The 15076-nt window shown below is 39.0% G+C and overlaps 1 protein-coding gene across 2 annotated transcripts in view; it reads left to right on the top strand.

Annotated features, from left to right (window-relative positions):
• The first annotated feature begins 3385 nt into the window (after positions 1 to 3385).
• The window catches only part of LOC119654770 (uncharacterized protein DDB_G0280205), a 110590-nt gene continuing 98899 nt past the window's right edge, over positions 3386 to 15076 (top strand). For both annotated transcript variants that reach the window (XM_038060347.1, XM_038060315.1), the window contains exon 1: positions 3386 to 3692. The gene's annotated coding sequence lies outside the window, so the exon portion shown is untranslated. The remainder of the gene's footprint in view (positions 3693 to 15076) is intronic.

Raw genomic sequence — 15076 nt, 5'->3', positions numbered from 1 at the left:
TGATGCAATCGGAATTTGGACATAGTAGTTAATATCTGCTGCTGAACGTTTTCTAGATTGGTCTTCGTCTACCGCAATATTTCAAATGCATATGCCTGTGAGGGATAGCGAATGCATTCAGTCTGCTTATTTTATTCTTCGCCGAGAGAGGCGAACAGCAAGGCATTCTTCAAATCACCAACTCCAGCATGAGTTCCTTGCAGAATTCCTAGATATTTTAGGTCAAAAATTAGATGTAGAAGTCGCTAATATTACGTCCGTATGTGCATTGGTTCTGAGGTATTGAGATGAGCACACTGACAAGGTGGTATGCCTCTCGTCCATAACTGTTGTCAGTTTCGCGTTAATGCGATACAGGCATAGGACATCGATTAGCCAGGTATGCGGGACGCTGTCGAAAGCCTCGGTGAAATCGATACAGCAACTAAAAAAGTACTACCGAGTCGAAAATAAGGGCTCTTTGCAACTGCTTGATTCAACTGAGCAGTCCTTTTGTTCCTTGGACAGAATATTATTGATCTTAAGGCGCGTATTGACCCTTCCACTATTAAAGACGTTACGGATTCGTAGAGGGTTGGTAAGTAAGTAATCGGTCTTGTGTCTTCGGGGTTATGTACCATATCCTTTTTAGGGGCAAGGTAGGTAATTCTCACAGTGAGGAGAAGTGAAAATTCCTGAGGCCGACTAATGACCAAGTTTTTTGTTATATACCAGTCGATTATGTAAGTATACTGGTAAACTTCTTATATTAGAAATTCTGCACCCGATCCAGACCAGGGCCTTTCCAGTTTTTCGAGCTATTTATGGCTTGTCCAACCTATCCTTCCGCCAAATTCATGCCCAGCATAGTGGCATGGCGTGTGCCTTTAGCGGTAATTCACACAGCATGCTGGGCGGGTGACCCACAAACTCTACCCTAATATTCTCTTGCTTTAGTCATCGAAAATTGCACTGGCTGGTCGCTCTCTTGGGTTTCTTGAGAGATCCGAAAAAACTCGTGGGTCTGGTACGTATGTTGCATTCTGTATACGACAGAATGTTTCTGCTTTAGTGTGACTAGAATTTTAACTGCAGGTTTGTCACTGATTTGAGTCCGCCTAGCAATGTGCTTCCTTAGTGAGTTGAGCCGACATTCCAGACGAATTTTTCGTGGTGCACCTTTTTGGTCACTCAAACCGCGAGAGCGAATCTTCTGATTGTGCAATCTGACAGCCGCAACTGCACCACAATACACAAGTAATTGTAGTTGCACTGACATATCGGCACACAGCTGGTGTAATTATCATTGATTTGATATAGAATTCTCAGAGTTGCTGGATATGCATAGAGCCTAGGAATACCTGGTCTATGCAAAAGATCTATTTTCGAGAATTTCTTTAGAATTCGCCGGGTACCTCTACGGAAACTTCAGCCGGGTGTTGATGCCACCGCTTCTGCCTCCATCATCATATGTGCATATTGCAGGAAACGCTCGACGAATCTTTGGCGCAACAAGTGCTGGTAAGCTGTACTTGCCACCACCGTTGTTACCTCGCAGTTGAAACGGATGATAAAGAGATTCATGTCCTCAGTCCACTTCATCCGCTGTCTACGCGAATCTGCTGAAGTGGTCGCCACAGTTTGGGGTGAAACAACTGTAGCAAGCGGAGCCCTGCTCCTGGTCACCATGGTGCCTAGATGTGCTATCCATTACGGAAACCCGACCCAGTCACCAAGTACATTTTCCCTTCTCCTCCTTTTTGATAGTGGATTTTGTACCTACACCTAACTGCGAGGTGTGGTGATTGCGTTCTCAGTGAGTAATCTGCAAGACTACAATCACCTTCCTCAACTATCCTCTGAGACGCTGCGCGCGGCTACGGCTTATTGGAAAGCTTTGGCTGTACCTGCAACTTCCATTCGTTGATTGTAAAGGATCGGTGTGTTCGACTCGATATTGGATGACACAACACTGATTATCAAATTCCTGAATAAAGTGGCATCCCGAAATACGTAGGCTTTATTTTTGGTGGGGTCTGGAAATCTCTGAAAAAATCTTGACGTAAACTTGTACTGGTTTGTGTTAGTGTACAGTTTAGTGTTGTGGTTTTGAGTATAGACGTTGAGAACAGAAAGTAGCTTATTCGCTATTGAAAATGCATCTTTTTTTCCAAATTCTCCCTCTGCCTTAAAAATGCTTTTAAAGGACGATGATAGAAATGAGGTTTCTAAAAGTGCCCTTTTAGGCCCCCAACCTCAGCATCTATTAGAGCAGAAAATAAGAAATGGGAGACGACATCAGTATTATTCCATACTTAGACAGGAGCATCACTCGATGTCAGCTGTAGACTTGAAATTGATATCAGGGTGAGCGATGACCGACTAAAGCGCTCACGATCTCTGCGTAATCGGTGGTTGAAAAAAAGGAATTCAAATAAGTTAGACCGATCTGAAAAATTATTGCTCTGAAATAGTACCAAACTCTACCTGTTTTCACAAATGTCACGAGGAAGCTGCAATGGGCTGGCCGCATTGAACGTATGGGCGATACTTGGATACCTGAAAGGGTATTCTAGGAGAGAACAGAAGGACGAAAACCGATGGGAAGTGAAAGGGGTGGGCAGCGTATCAATGCTCGGATTTCGAAATTGGAAGACACGATCAATAGGTGGAGATGGTTGGAGGAAGGACATCCTGATGGCCAAGGCCCGAAATGGGTTAATGTTTTCTATATATGTCCTTGTTAGTTTAAGCTCACTTTTATTTTAAAAAATATTCAGGGAGTTAGAAAATTTTGGCTATAATTCTTAAAATCGCTCGAAAATAATATAGCAAAGTCTGCCGCTATGCCTTACATAGGGGTTTATGGCAAGAGAGTTATGAATATACATAAGTGTGGAAGCAGACGAAAAGGACAGTCAGGTGCTGCTGCCTATTGTTCGTTACAATTATTGGGCCGGATTAATACCGGATTCAAGGTTCAGACATTTCGCTAGCAGCTAATTGGCATACAATGCATCGTAATACTACTGTTACCATTTCGTGCATCAAAATGTTGCGTTATTTAAAAACATTCCTGTTGAATGCATAATGTGAGCACTGACATTATAACTAGGCAATAAAAGTAATATTGCTTTGTCTATTCACCATGTGTTTATACCTTAATGCACTTTGACCGCAAGATTTTGATCACAACTCACCTAGATGCATGCGAGCACAATCAAGAAGGCCCCTAAAATGTACCAGCTCAGGTGAGTGCTTTCTTGCGGAAAAAGAAAAAAAGTTATTACACCATCACCGGTTATAATGATGGAGCACTTTTCGTCTGGTTCCAATGTGGGTAATGTGGGGAACAATAGAGACTGTGTCGCAGACTCGGAAAACGCCAGTGAGTCAGTCCAATCGTAGATAGTAGATATTCAGTTTGTCGATAGGAGCTAAGACGGTAAACAACTAAATGCGGTAGATACAGATTGGCAATTAGATCGCAGCAATATTCCCTCGCGTTCGTGATAATTGGATCGATCGTGCACTGACCGGGAGCTGTAAATTAAAAATTTACGTATTTATTGGTTTTTCTAAGTTTCAACCTAAATTTGCAAGTTGATATCTTTGTTTTAACACTTTTTCATAGCAAGTGATATTCGTGAGTTTTAAATTTGTTAAGTTTTTAAAAAATATCTAGTGAGAAGTGAGTGGATACTATCTTACTGGTTAGTATTAAACTTTTTTTCAATTATGTCTTCCTCATGAACAAAGCTTCGTAAACAGTTATTTTTCCAAGATAGACCTTGTAGAGTAACATGAAAACGATTTTTTAACTTCCCAACCTTCAAAAGCAAGTTTTTACTGGTAAATAATGAAGCATGAATTGAAATGTTTCCAATGGAGTCGAACTGCATGCACTGAAACCATTCGAAACGAAATGATGATAAAGTTTAATGGTTGCCCGCACAGTTGCTAATTTACTTATTTGCACATTCATTTTAAATTTACGCAAATCTTTTGCATATTTCACTTTAGGCTATGTACGAGTATATACAATTATATAAAACTATAATTTAGCGAGAGGAGATAAGAAATATTTGAAATTTGATCTATTTTGAAATGTAAGCAAAAAGATGGCGATCAAAAATAACCTTCGATGATGCTAGTTGCATGGTTTCAATTCTGAAGTTTGAGAAGGAATTCTATTATCTCGGAAGTGCTTTTCAAGGATATTGATACGCACAAAGTTCTTTTAATCCTCAGCATGTAATTAGAAGTCTTTTGAGCAGCCATTTGCAAATAATATGGTTTATTCTTAGTGGAAGTTAAATATCTTTAATTTTTGCTTACGGACGAGATCTAAAAAAGTTAAATAGAAAGGTCATTGGTTGAATTCAGAACCAACCCTTTACACTTGATAGTTCTGTCTGCTTTGGAGTGATAAAAACAAACTGATAGGCAGCAGGCGGGACGGGAGGTGGTGGAAATGGAGGGACTCCTACCGGGCCCGGAGTTTCCTTGGAAAGCCGGAATAGAAATTTCAAGAAAAAACAAGAATAATAGGGGCAGGGCGCTGAATTTTTGGTCCAGATCCATGTCATTTCCACTCAAGAAGAATTTGAGGTAAGGTTGTGCTTAGTTGATCATAACAGGTAGCCTTAAATTGGCCTGAACACCGAAGTAGATGGAAAAGAATCTAAAGGCCAGCGATAGTGTGCCACGTTCGACAATAATTTGAAAAACTTAAAACTCCAGTTAACAATCGAAGAGAAGTATAATAGAAAATCGGATTTAGAATAGCCAACTTCGCCATCCAAGGGTAAACATGCCCGATTGTTGTCTTCAAAGGAGTTGTTTTACTGATTTTTTCATTTCTTGTCCAGTCAGATATTATGTTTTTTATTCTTGAGCACTTCTTTTGACTATCCTTTATCCTTGCTTTGAATGTTGTTAAACGGTTTGAGTTACCGAATTCCACTGTTTACTTCTATCTGGTATTTATTGTCCTCCGGCACTGCTGATTCTCCTTAGGATCATCTTTACAAAGACATAAGGGAACCACCCATTAACCTAAGTAAGTTTCTATATCCCGTTGAGAATAAACGAGGATTTGGAATTGGAAAATGATGAAGATGATACTAGTTTCGCAATTTGGTGGACAAAGGGGAACTATCAGATCCAGTGACATAAATTCACGTGCAGTTTAAAGGGGGGCTCCCCACACATGTGAAGGGGGGATGCAAATTTCTTTTCACCCAATATAGACATGTGGTTTATCGAATGAAAGGTCTCAATTAGTACCGATATTTTCGGAAACTATCTAACTCAAAAATCAGAAAAAAATCAGGGTGGTGCGCTTAGATGAAATGTAGGCCTCAAAATATGTCCTATTCCGATATATACTCAAATAAACTTACTACTATTACCAAAAAAAAATCCTTAAATTTATCCGAAGACTTCCAAATTTCGCACCAGCATAGAGGACAATATTTTGTATATACGTGACGAATTTCATGAAAATCTGGACATTAACGCCAAAGTTATAGCTTAACATTTTGGCGCGAATTTACTGCTTCCAAAGCCATGCAAATAAAATGCTAACATTAGCGAGAATAATTGACATTCGCGCGAATATTAAAGACGCATTTATAAAGAATCTACTTCGCCCCAGCCCTTTCCCATTCCGATATCTGCTGTATATTACTAACTTGTAGAAATTGACTGAAAAACTCCCCTTAAATTCATCCTAGGAGTACTAAATTGCTTTTTAAAAAATAGAGGGCAATGCAATTTTTAGCTATGTGACACGGAGCTGTAATGCATGCTCCTCACTTCTTCCTCTTTTTCTTTAGCATTTGTCCTGTCCAGAAGCGGGGTCGGCTCGTCGTGATCGATTTCGCCATTTTATTTTATCAAATGCCTGATCTGGATGTAATCGCGAGGCTTTTAAATCCCCATCCAGCGTATCCAGCCCTTGTTGCGGCCGACCTTTTCGTCGTTTACCCATGACTTCGATGTGATCAAAACGTGTCAAGCCACTAGTCCAATGCAACATCTTAGTCCCCATTACCGCAAGACGCCGTTCAATGTCTTTTATAGTCAGCCAACACTCAGAACTATAGAGAGCGGCAGGTGGACGATATTGTGGTAAATTTTAGATTTGAGACGTTCGCTGATACGTCGATCACAAAGAACACAAGTTGTGGAACGTCACTTTATCCAGGTTGCGTTAATGCGTGAAGCAATTTTATTACGCATTATTTTTATTATTTATTTATTATTTGTTCGAATCCCAAAATCAATAACAATTTAAAATAAGTCGGGAGACCGGAAGCTTGACGCTTCAGGTGTAAAAGGTTTTGTGTTTCCCTATGTGAGGAGCATAACGCAGTTCTCCATTGGCTGATAGCATTGACCCGTGATATTTAAATCGCTCAGTTCTGGGCAGGTTACTGCCATTGACAGAACTGAGCGACTTAAATATATCGACCAATCCGAGATGAATAATCTACCTTCATGTAGATCGAGAGATCTCGGACTGCATGTATAGTCAGCACCAAAAACGAGAGAACCAAGAACATCAGATTGCACTGATCAAGCGAGAACAATGAAAAACTTTGATACCGTTGATAATTTCTCCTATCTAGCGTTGAAAATCACAACCGAAAGCAGTTATTATGATGAAATCCGCGCACGGTTGTTGGCAGTCAATAGCTCCTATTTCAGCTTACAAAAACTGTTTCGTTTATTACTGCCAGTCCTTGTGTATTCCTCGGAGATGTGGGTTCTAAACAAGAAAATTTGTCGCGTTCGATAGAAGAATCCTCTGAAAAATTGTTGGTCCATACATGAGGATGGACAATTCCCTGGCCTTTATAACGATGAAATTTATGAGTGATACCACGACCGTCTATTTGTGGACAAAATACGGCTGAATAGGTTGCGGTGGGCCGCTCATCCAGCCCGGAAAGTCTATAAGGGTAAGATATATCGAAGAAAAAGAAGACGTGTACCTTTGCCAATTAAATTGAATGCAAACAGTAGGGAAACGAAGAGACTCAATAATTGCAGGGCATTCTCCTTGCAAAAGGATGTATCGTGTTATAAAATTCGAGGTCCGGTTTGGACTCTTTCGATTGTCGCGTAGAAGTATTATATGCAAGAATTTCAATTTGCCCATATATTTTTTCCAGCATTCTCAATGTTTCCAACAACCAGGGGTTTAATAGATATAACTGTATAAAAAGAATAAATTGCATCCAATTCACTGGGAGATGCTAAATGAAATGAGTAGGTAAATGTATCTGTGAATCCATCGAATTCAACTTAAATTCACGAAGCGAATTGCAATATTGTTGACTTTTCAATAAATATAATTTCACAAATCTATTGTTACTCAAAAGGGGTATGGAAATAAAGTTGGCATTGTTGATATTTTGGGTAAACAATATGGTAAAAATTTCAGGATTTAGAATGATAATGAGTGAGTTAGATGTCGCGGATGTAGCAAAATTTATACAACTATTTCATTATTGTAAACTTTCCACCAAAACAAGTTACAACATGAACGAGTTATTGTTAATTTATCAATATATTATTTATACTTGTATATTAGACTTATATTAATTTGGAAGCTTTTCGTTTATATACATATATGTATTATAAAGTGAATTAAAATTTTGGGTTAAATATGAACGAAATATTAAAAATTCTTTATTTGGCATAAGCAAGTCACAAAAATTTAACTTTTAGTTCTTATATGGAATAAAATTTAAATGAATATCGATTTTGCAAAAAAAAAATTGTAAACTTTGTTCTTAATGATTCAATGGCTGACATAGTTATGTATTAGCCTCTTGATCTAGTGCCTTGGATTCAAGTCTTTCCTTCGGTCATGAATGCGTTTCTGCCTTTGTTCTTGCCACGCTACTGTAGGCCTACTACTCGCAGAGCAATAAATATGGCAATAACAAAACTAAAGAAAATTCCGCGGTTAATTAGAAATGAAATAAACTATTACAAGAAAACAATGCAATGTAGGCAAACTATTTTTCTCTAAACAGAAAGTAGAAGACATAATATATTATACTATAATATTATTGCTTTTGAGGACTCCGGTACAAATACTAGAGAAAAAGAAGAAGGAAGAAAATATTTCGTATAAATTTAAAGCCTCAAATAAAGCTACAAAGATTGAATATCACTTAAAATGTAAATGTTTGGCATTCACCTCCTTTCAACAGTTTTATTCATTATCGCTTTCCTAAACCTTTTCATTCATGCTCCTATAACACTCATGGATAAAATGCAAAATAGAAATTAATTAATTAATTTCCTTCTATGGTTAGGAGAGTCAATTTTTATACTTTACAATTTCCTTTTCAAATGACCACCTAATTTAGGCAAATAGTGTGTCATTTAATCTATTCATTTATTTTCTTTCTTTCTCTTTCGATACTGCCCTTTGATTGCTTTGTTGACTTTCGGGAATTTATTATATTTACATTACGGACTAGACGATTGAATGAATTGTGAAGGGATGAGTATTTGGACGTGGTTGAATTTGATCCCGGTTGAATAACGACGACCCGATTTGCATCAACAAGGAAAAATATGTGCAGTACTTTACGAGTGGTTTTGGTTTCATCACGGTAAAGCAATGGTAGTTTGAACACCAAACTTGTTCAATAATAAGGTGCTAAGCTAAACCTAAACCTGAGCAACATCTCCTTGTATCCACAGCTGATGACTAATCAAGTAATGAACCAATTGTTGGCGGTTTTCCCTGCTATTGGGGGCGTCATTTTGGGTTTTAAAGCTCATCTACCAGTTAAGCGGTTCGCTGTTCTACATTCACTTCGGAGACAACTAACGGTGGGATATCATTGGATCCCCTACTGACTCTGTTCCTAGAGTAGTCCAGTCATCAAAGCTTTCAGCCTCCGAATTCTTTCAGTCAAGATCCATTGTCATGAAATTTGGGGTGGGGGTAGAGAGTGACAGAAGAAACAAAAGTTATACAGCGCCGATGAGCGCTTCCCCCTGGAGGGATGTGGCACCATTTAATCGATTTTTGCGGTTATTTCCGGGGGGGTGGCGCACATCGGTGCTGCATAACTTTTATTTTTTATGCCTCCCTCTACAGGCACCCCAATCGGGCTGAAAGAATTTAGAGGTCGCACCGGAGCCGAAAGGCTTTAATGACTGGAATTATTGCTCACTGATGCTGGTAGTGCTCAGTATACAGTTGTTCAAACATATTGGAATAAATTTAATAAACAATTAAACAAAAAAATCGAGAAGAAAGTGCCGTCGATAATCACTGCTTTAAACACATAATCTACCCTATAAATTTTAAAATAACGGCCATTCACTGAAAGTACCATTAAAATCATGCGGCACATGTCTGCTAGTTGAGGATTTTTTTTGGCTAGCAAGGGTTCGAGAACAAACCAAATAGTCGTCCTTCATATACGATGGCAATGTAGACTCTGTCCTAGTCATCAGTCCATTTAGGGGAATTTGCAGATCTGAGGGACAACCAAAACTCGTACTGACAAAAGCTCCTTTAGTTGCGGGTCTCAGAGACAACGAGCTAAGTTTTTTTTGGATAATAAAGTTGTTAGCAGAAGTATCAACAACTCACCTTTCCTTCTTGAACTTTCTAGTATAGCATTATTCAAGATGATGTCTGAGCTGATCTCTTCCTCCTTATCAAGCGTTGAGTAGACGGGGATTGGACATGTCATTTTTTCTGAGCCAGGATATGGCCCTCCTGCCTGTTAAAGGTTTCCTTCGATTGATACCTGCAGCAGGCGATACATTTGAGTAGGCATGATATGGTCCGAATATTTTAGATTAAGTTTCTTTACCAGAAAAATATCCTTTATTGCTTGCTTATCCTCACCAGCACCTCATTGTTCGGTCCCTGTTGAATCAAAGAAATGTTTGATATGCGTTAATCCATTGTTCAAAAGTTTTTAATTTCAATTATCCCCAACAATGTCTGAAAAGGAAATATAACCTTTTTGTATTCTTAGATACAAATCCATACTACGCTTTTTTGCAATTGTGTGATATTCTTATGCTACAAAATGCATTACTAGCAATCCATATTCTTTTTCTATTTTTTAGTGTATACTTAACTCACATTTATACTTTGGTTGGATGTGGCTCATTAGTTAAAGTGTTCGCGGTTCAGATCTCATTGGTAGCAGAAAGATTTGTTCTAGGAACGCACCTTACATTCACAGCTATGAAAGTTGTGAATGGAAGGTCTAAAGTGCTGCTGCTGCTACTTCTGTAACAAATATGTACTTGTTCAATCTCCTCTTCTGTTATGTCCCTTCTTCCCCTGCTTGCTTGCGTTCTTATCCAACTTTTTTTCACAACAGAGATCCTTAATAACATTCGCCTGAAATATGCTCTGCGGAGGAAGTCTCGGGCTTCTAAGAATGACGCCGACCTTGCTCACTTTAAGGCTGTGCCCTTCACTGTGAAGTCAATGTTTAAAAAGCGTATAGAAGGTACTTATTGAGCGTCGAGGCCGTCCTTGCCTACGGTAACTTGAAACCCTTTTGGTTCCACACTCGCTACTCTTGTAATCCCAGTCAATCTCTCCCTTCTTCAATCAGTTTTGCTGGCTCCACTGCGTAAAACTATCCTGCTACCTTTTCTGCACCTTCTTCTTTTCTGTGTTTTCTCTCTCGACCACTCCACCCTCTACGCATCTTCTAACTAAGGACTATTCCGAATCTCTGACTATTTCTATCCTTATACCTTCCTTGATTGAGTTCATTGGTAATCTTAACCCCAATGTCGGACCTGACCCCAATGGGCTTCCTAACCTTTTCCTTCTCTACTGTATAAAAAACATTTCCCTTCCCCTGTGTATAAACTATAACAAAAGTATAGAAGACTGCTACTTTCCGCATCTCTGGAAAAATCATTATCATTATCATCCCTAACCCCCATCTCTCTTATCTCTCCTTGCCCCAAAATCCTGGAAAGTTACTCCAACGACTTACTTCTACTCCTCATCTCTCTTATCTCTCCTTGCTCTAAAATCCTGGAAAGTTACGTCAACGGCGACTTCAAATCTACTGGTCTTTACCAACTTCGTTGCCAAATGCTTTAATTCACGACAGGAAGTACATACGATTTATACTGATTCCGCAAAAGCCTTTGATACCGTTGACCATAATATTCTCCTCTCTAAACTCTCTCTACTCAACTTTCCCCTTCAATCATCTCCTGGCTTCCCTCCTATCTCTCATACCGTTCCTGAAGAGTTTCTTTTCATGGTTACTTATCTTGTTCCTTCTCTCTTTCCTCTGGGGTTCGCCAAGGCTCTATATTTGGCCCCCCACTCTTCCTGTTTTTTATTAATAACCTCCCCTCCATCCTTATCTACCCGTGCTTGCAATGCGCAGACAACCTTTAATTATTTGTGTCGGTTTCATCTCCGCTGGACTTGCAGTCCAAACTTGATAATCTGGTCCATTGGTGTTCATTTAACAAGCTGACAGTGAATGTCAGCAAATGTCACTAGATGTTCTATTCATTTAAACCTTCCCCAACATCCTTTTCCTATTCTCTTAGTGGACAACTCCTTTCATTACCGATCTCCATCTAAGACCTGGGTGTAGTAATCGACGACAAGCTTCGTTTCAATTCCCGCTTCGTTGACATCATCAATAGAGCTTCCAAAATGTTCCAAAATTCAGCCCTCCTTAACACTCTTCAACTCCTTTGTCAGAAATGTCCTTGAATATTGCCTTGCAGTCTGGTCTGCCTTCCTTCTGGAAGTTGTACAACGCAAATTCACCCGGACCCTCTTTTACAAAAATAACTTTCTATGAGTTGACTATCCATCACGAGTCCGCACCCTCAATATCTCTCTTCCCTGCAGCACCGCCGTATCTTCCTTGATGTGTGTACTCTTTTCAAACTCTGCAATTGCCTGAAGGACGCTCTGCCAACTCGCATATTACTTTGCACATCGCTTCTCATAACACACGTAGTGTAGACATTTTTGAAGTACCCTTCGCGGAGCTCGAAATCTATATTCAGTCCCCGATTTCGAGGCTATGCCGGTCCTACAGCGCTCTACAGCTTGGGCCCTTTGACTCTGTCTCCTTCTTTAGTTTTAAGCGCTCCTCCTTCTCAGGACAATAGGTAACAAGGCATTTGTTTTCTGTATATGGTGCTAATTAATTAAATAAAATAAATAAATAAATAAACCTTGCTTTTGATAATAGCCTTGAAGGCTTTGCAGTCGCCTTCTCCTAAATATTGCGTATATTTGAAAAAAAAAAATTGATGAAATTATAAATGTAGTTCAAATTATACATATAGATTAGTGAACTTACTTTACTTCATGAAAAGCTGCCGAGCGACCAAAATTCTCGTTTGTTCCATAAACATTTGCACTACACATTTCTTCATCGCACTTTTTATTGGGGCATTTACAATAAATAATCCCATTCAGGAATTGGTGACTTTTCTCTGCCAGGTTCCATCTACAGCCACTGTCATTTCATCAATACTTTGTTGTAAGTTGAGAATCTTCACACACACAGAAACTGAACTTTTCATGCTTTCCAAAGCAATTTGCTTAATAGTTTTGAGAAGAATATTTTCAAAAGGACGAAATTTAGAAGGAGGGTGAGGAAGATTCATCAGAAAACAAAACAGTTTTATTACCTGCTGTCCCTTTTCAATTGAATGAAACGAATGTACTTGCTTCCAGGTTTTTTTCAATAAAGGTTAGGCCGTGTACATATGACTGACAATTTGAGCAAGTAGCCTCAATTTTTGACACAATTTTTGAATGAAGGTAGGGCAGCACACAGCATTGCACCTGTTCGTGTATTATACTAGTGCTATTACAGTGCAGCCAGAAATGAGATAGCCCAACGTCTAATGCCAAACCACACATTCTGCACTGGTCGTATTCCACCCGTTCTTTCATTATGAACTTTTTATAAGCTCAGGTGGTACACATAAATCTCTCCGCTTCAACAAAGGGCTCCCCAGCACACATCCATCTGTTCAACAAATGCAAATCGACAAATGTCTGCCAAAGACAATTCGCGTGTTTATCGTGCATAGTCTTGACTTCCATTCATCGGTCCGCTCCTAGTCTGACTTCATTTCGCTCAGAGGATTGAAAGATCGATTCTTCAAGTTAAGTGGAATCAGCCCGCAATCTGCCTTACAAACAACTGCATGCAAGGGACTCGCCTGCCCTTTGCTGTAAAAATAAGCACGAAGCGAGTCGACTTGGCGATGATATTGTGCCCCTACATCAGTCACGCTCCTACTTTCAATGTCACGAGGAAGGTTCTTCCGCTCCACGGCAGCGTTTGGGTGATACGTTCGCAATTTGGACATAGCAGTCCATATCCGTCACTTGATGTTTTCCAAATCGGTTTTCGTCCACGGCAATATTTCGAATGCATAAGCCAGTGAAGCGAATTAATTCAGCACCAGTTTTACACGTCGCAGGAATTCGGATAGCAGAGCATCCTTCAGATCACCAACTCGAGCACGGGTTCCTTGCAGTTTTCCTAGGTGTTTGTAGAAGTTGGTATCCGTCATAGCTCGGATGTGGAGTTCACCAATGCTATGTCCGAGATACAGCTCGTGTTGACGTTTGCGGATATTTTGGACTCGACACTTGTCTACTCCAAATTCCGTCTGGACATCACGACTGAATATGCCTACTATTTGCAACAGGCTTCTAAGGTGGTCGTCAGTACTAGCATACAGCTTGATGTCATCCAGGTGCATCAAATGTGCCAGCTCACATTTAGTACGTATGCCATATTTAATTGCCAAACCATGCTTTGGCATTATTCAGTAGCCCTGAAAGGGGGTTCAGTGCCATGCAAAACTAGAGGATACTCAATGAATCCCACTGGAAGATGTCTCTCCATGTATGGATAGGTTTTGAGGTATTAGCAGCCCCAGATGAATGCAGTGATAAGGTAGTATTCCACCCTTCCTTCCTTCCTGTTTATGGGCCGTAGAGCCTAATTATCTCTGAGCAGAAATAAAATTTTGGTGGTGGTAAGTGGCAACTTTTTTTTGGATGATCTTAATCTTCTCCGTTTTTTTGCCCATGACTCATGCCAATATGATCCTGATAAAACCAATATATGTAATTGTTATATATATTGTTATATATTATATATGTTATTATATTTACGGAATTTTAGGAGAAGCACACTTCTACAACAGCCGAGCTAAACTTGCGCGAGTTTACTTGGTTGAATAAGTTAAAAAAGTATACACGTATGTACTTTCCATGTACGCATCCAAAAACATGCTTAATAGTTTTTGTGGAATCATATTACTGTATATTGTTTGCCATTACTTTCTGTACAAAGTAACTGAGCTCCGCAGTACCTACGTATTTGGAAAGGTTGGAAAAAATTTGTTCACAATAATTTTTGTCTTAGATGGTCTGTAATTTGGAAAATGTTCACCGACCATATCAACTCCTCCTCTAGTATCATAGTAATCACAAATAACCTTGGGCTCACTTATTGTTTGTGGTTTTGCAGTGAGTCTCTCTGCGTAATGTGTAGTTGCAGCGAGTATATGTACTTTTCTTCAGGAAAATTTCTCTATTTGAATATTGGATGCTTGTAAGTTCTAGAAAGTATTTAGGCGTTTTTGCTCAAATTTTTGGGTCAAAAAATAGTCGGAAAAGTGAAAACAAAAAATATTAGGTTTTATTATGTGCTTCTACGAGAATCTACAACATAAAATAAAAGCAATTAAACGTTTTCTATTTGAATTTGCATACCCCAACTTAATATATGTGCATATGCAGATATGTTATGATGAATATCACCAATCCAATCCAATTAACATAAGTATATGTAGCATAAAATTTAGCTGGTCTGACATTTTTTAAAATCTGGTTTGATGAATGATTAAATTTTAATCTGTTTGTGTATACAAAAAATTTCAGGCATTTATTTTGGCGGTTATATCCATGTTCGATTTTTTTAGATTTTATGTATGTATATAGTTTTGTTATGATTATCAATTAAAAAAAAACACCGCCTTAATATCTGTCTGTACAATTTTTTGCAAT

Source organism: Hermetia illucens, chromosome 1 (genome assembly GCF_905115235.1).
Source record: "Hermetia illucens chromosome 1, iHerIll2.2.curated.20191125, whole genome shotgun sequence".
Taxonomy (NCBI): Eukaryota; Metazoa; Arthropoda; class Insecta; order Diptera; family Stratiomyidae; genus Hermetia; species Hermetia illucens.
The sequence above is the reverse complement of the archived record's forward strand: the minus strand, read 5'-3'. Positions and strand labels throughout refer to the sequence as shown.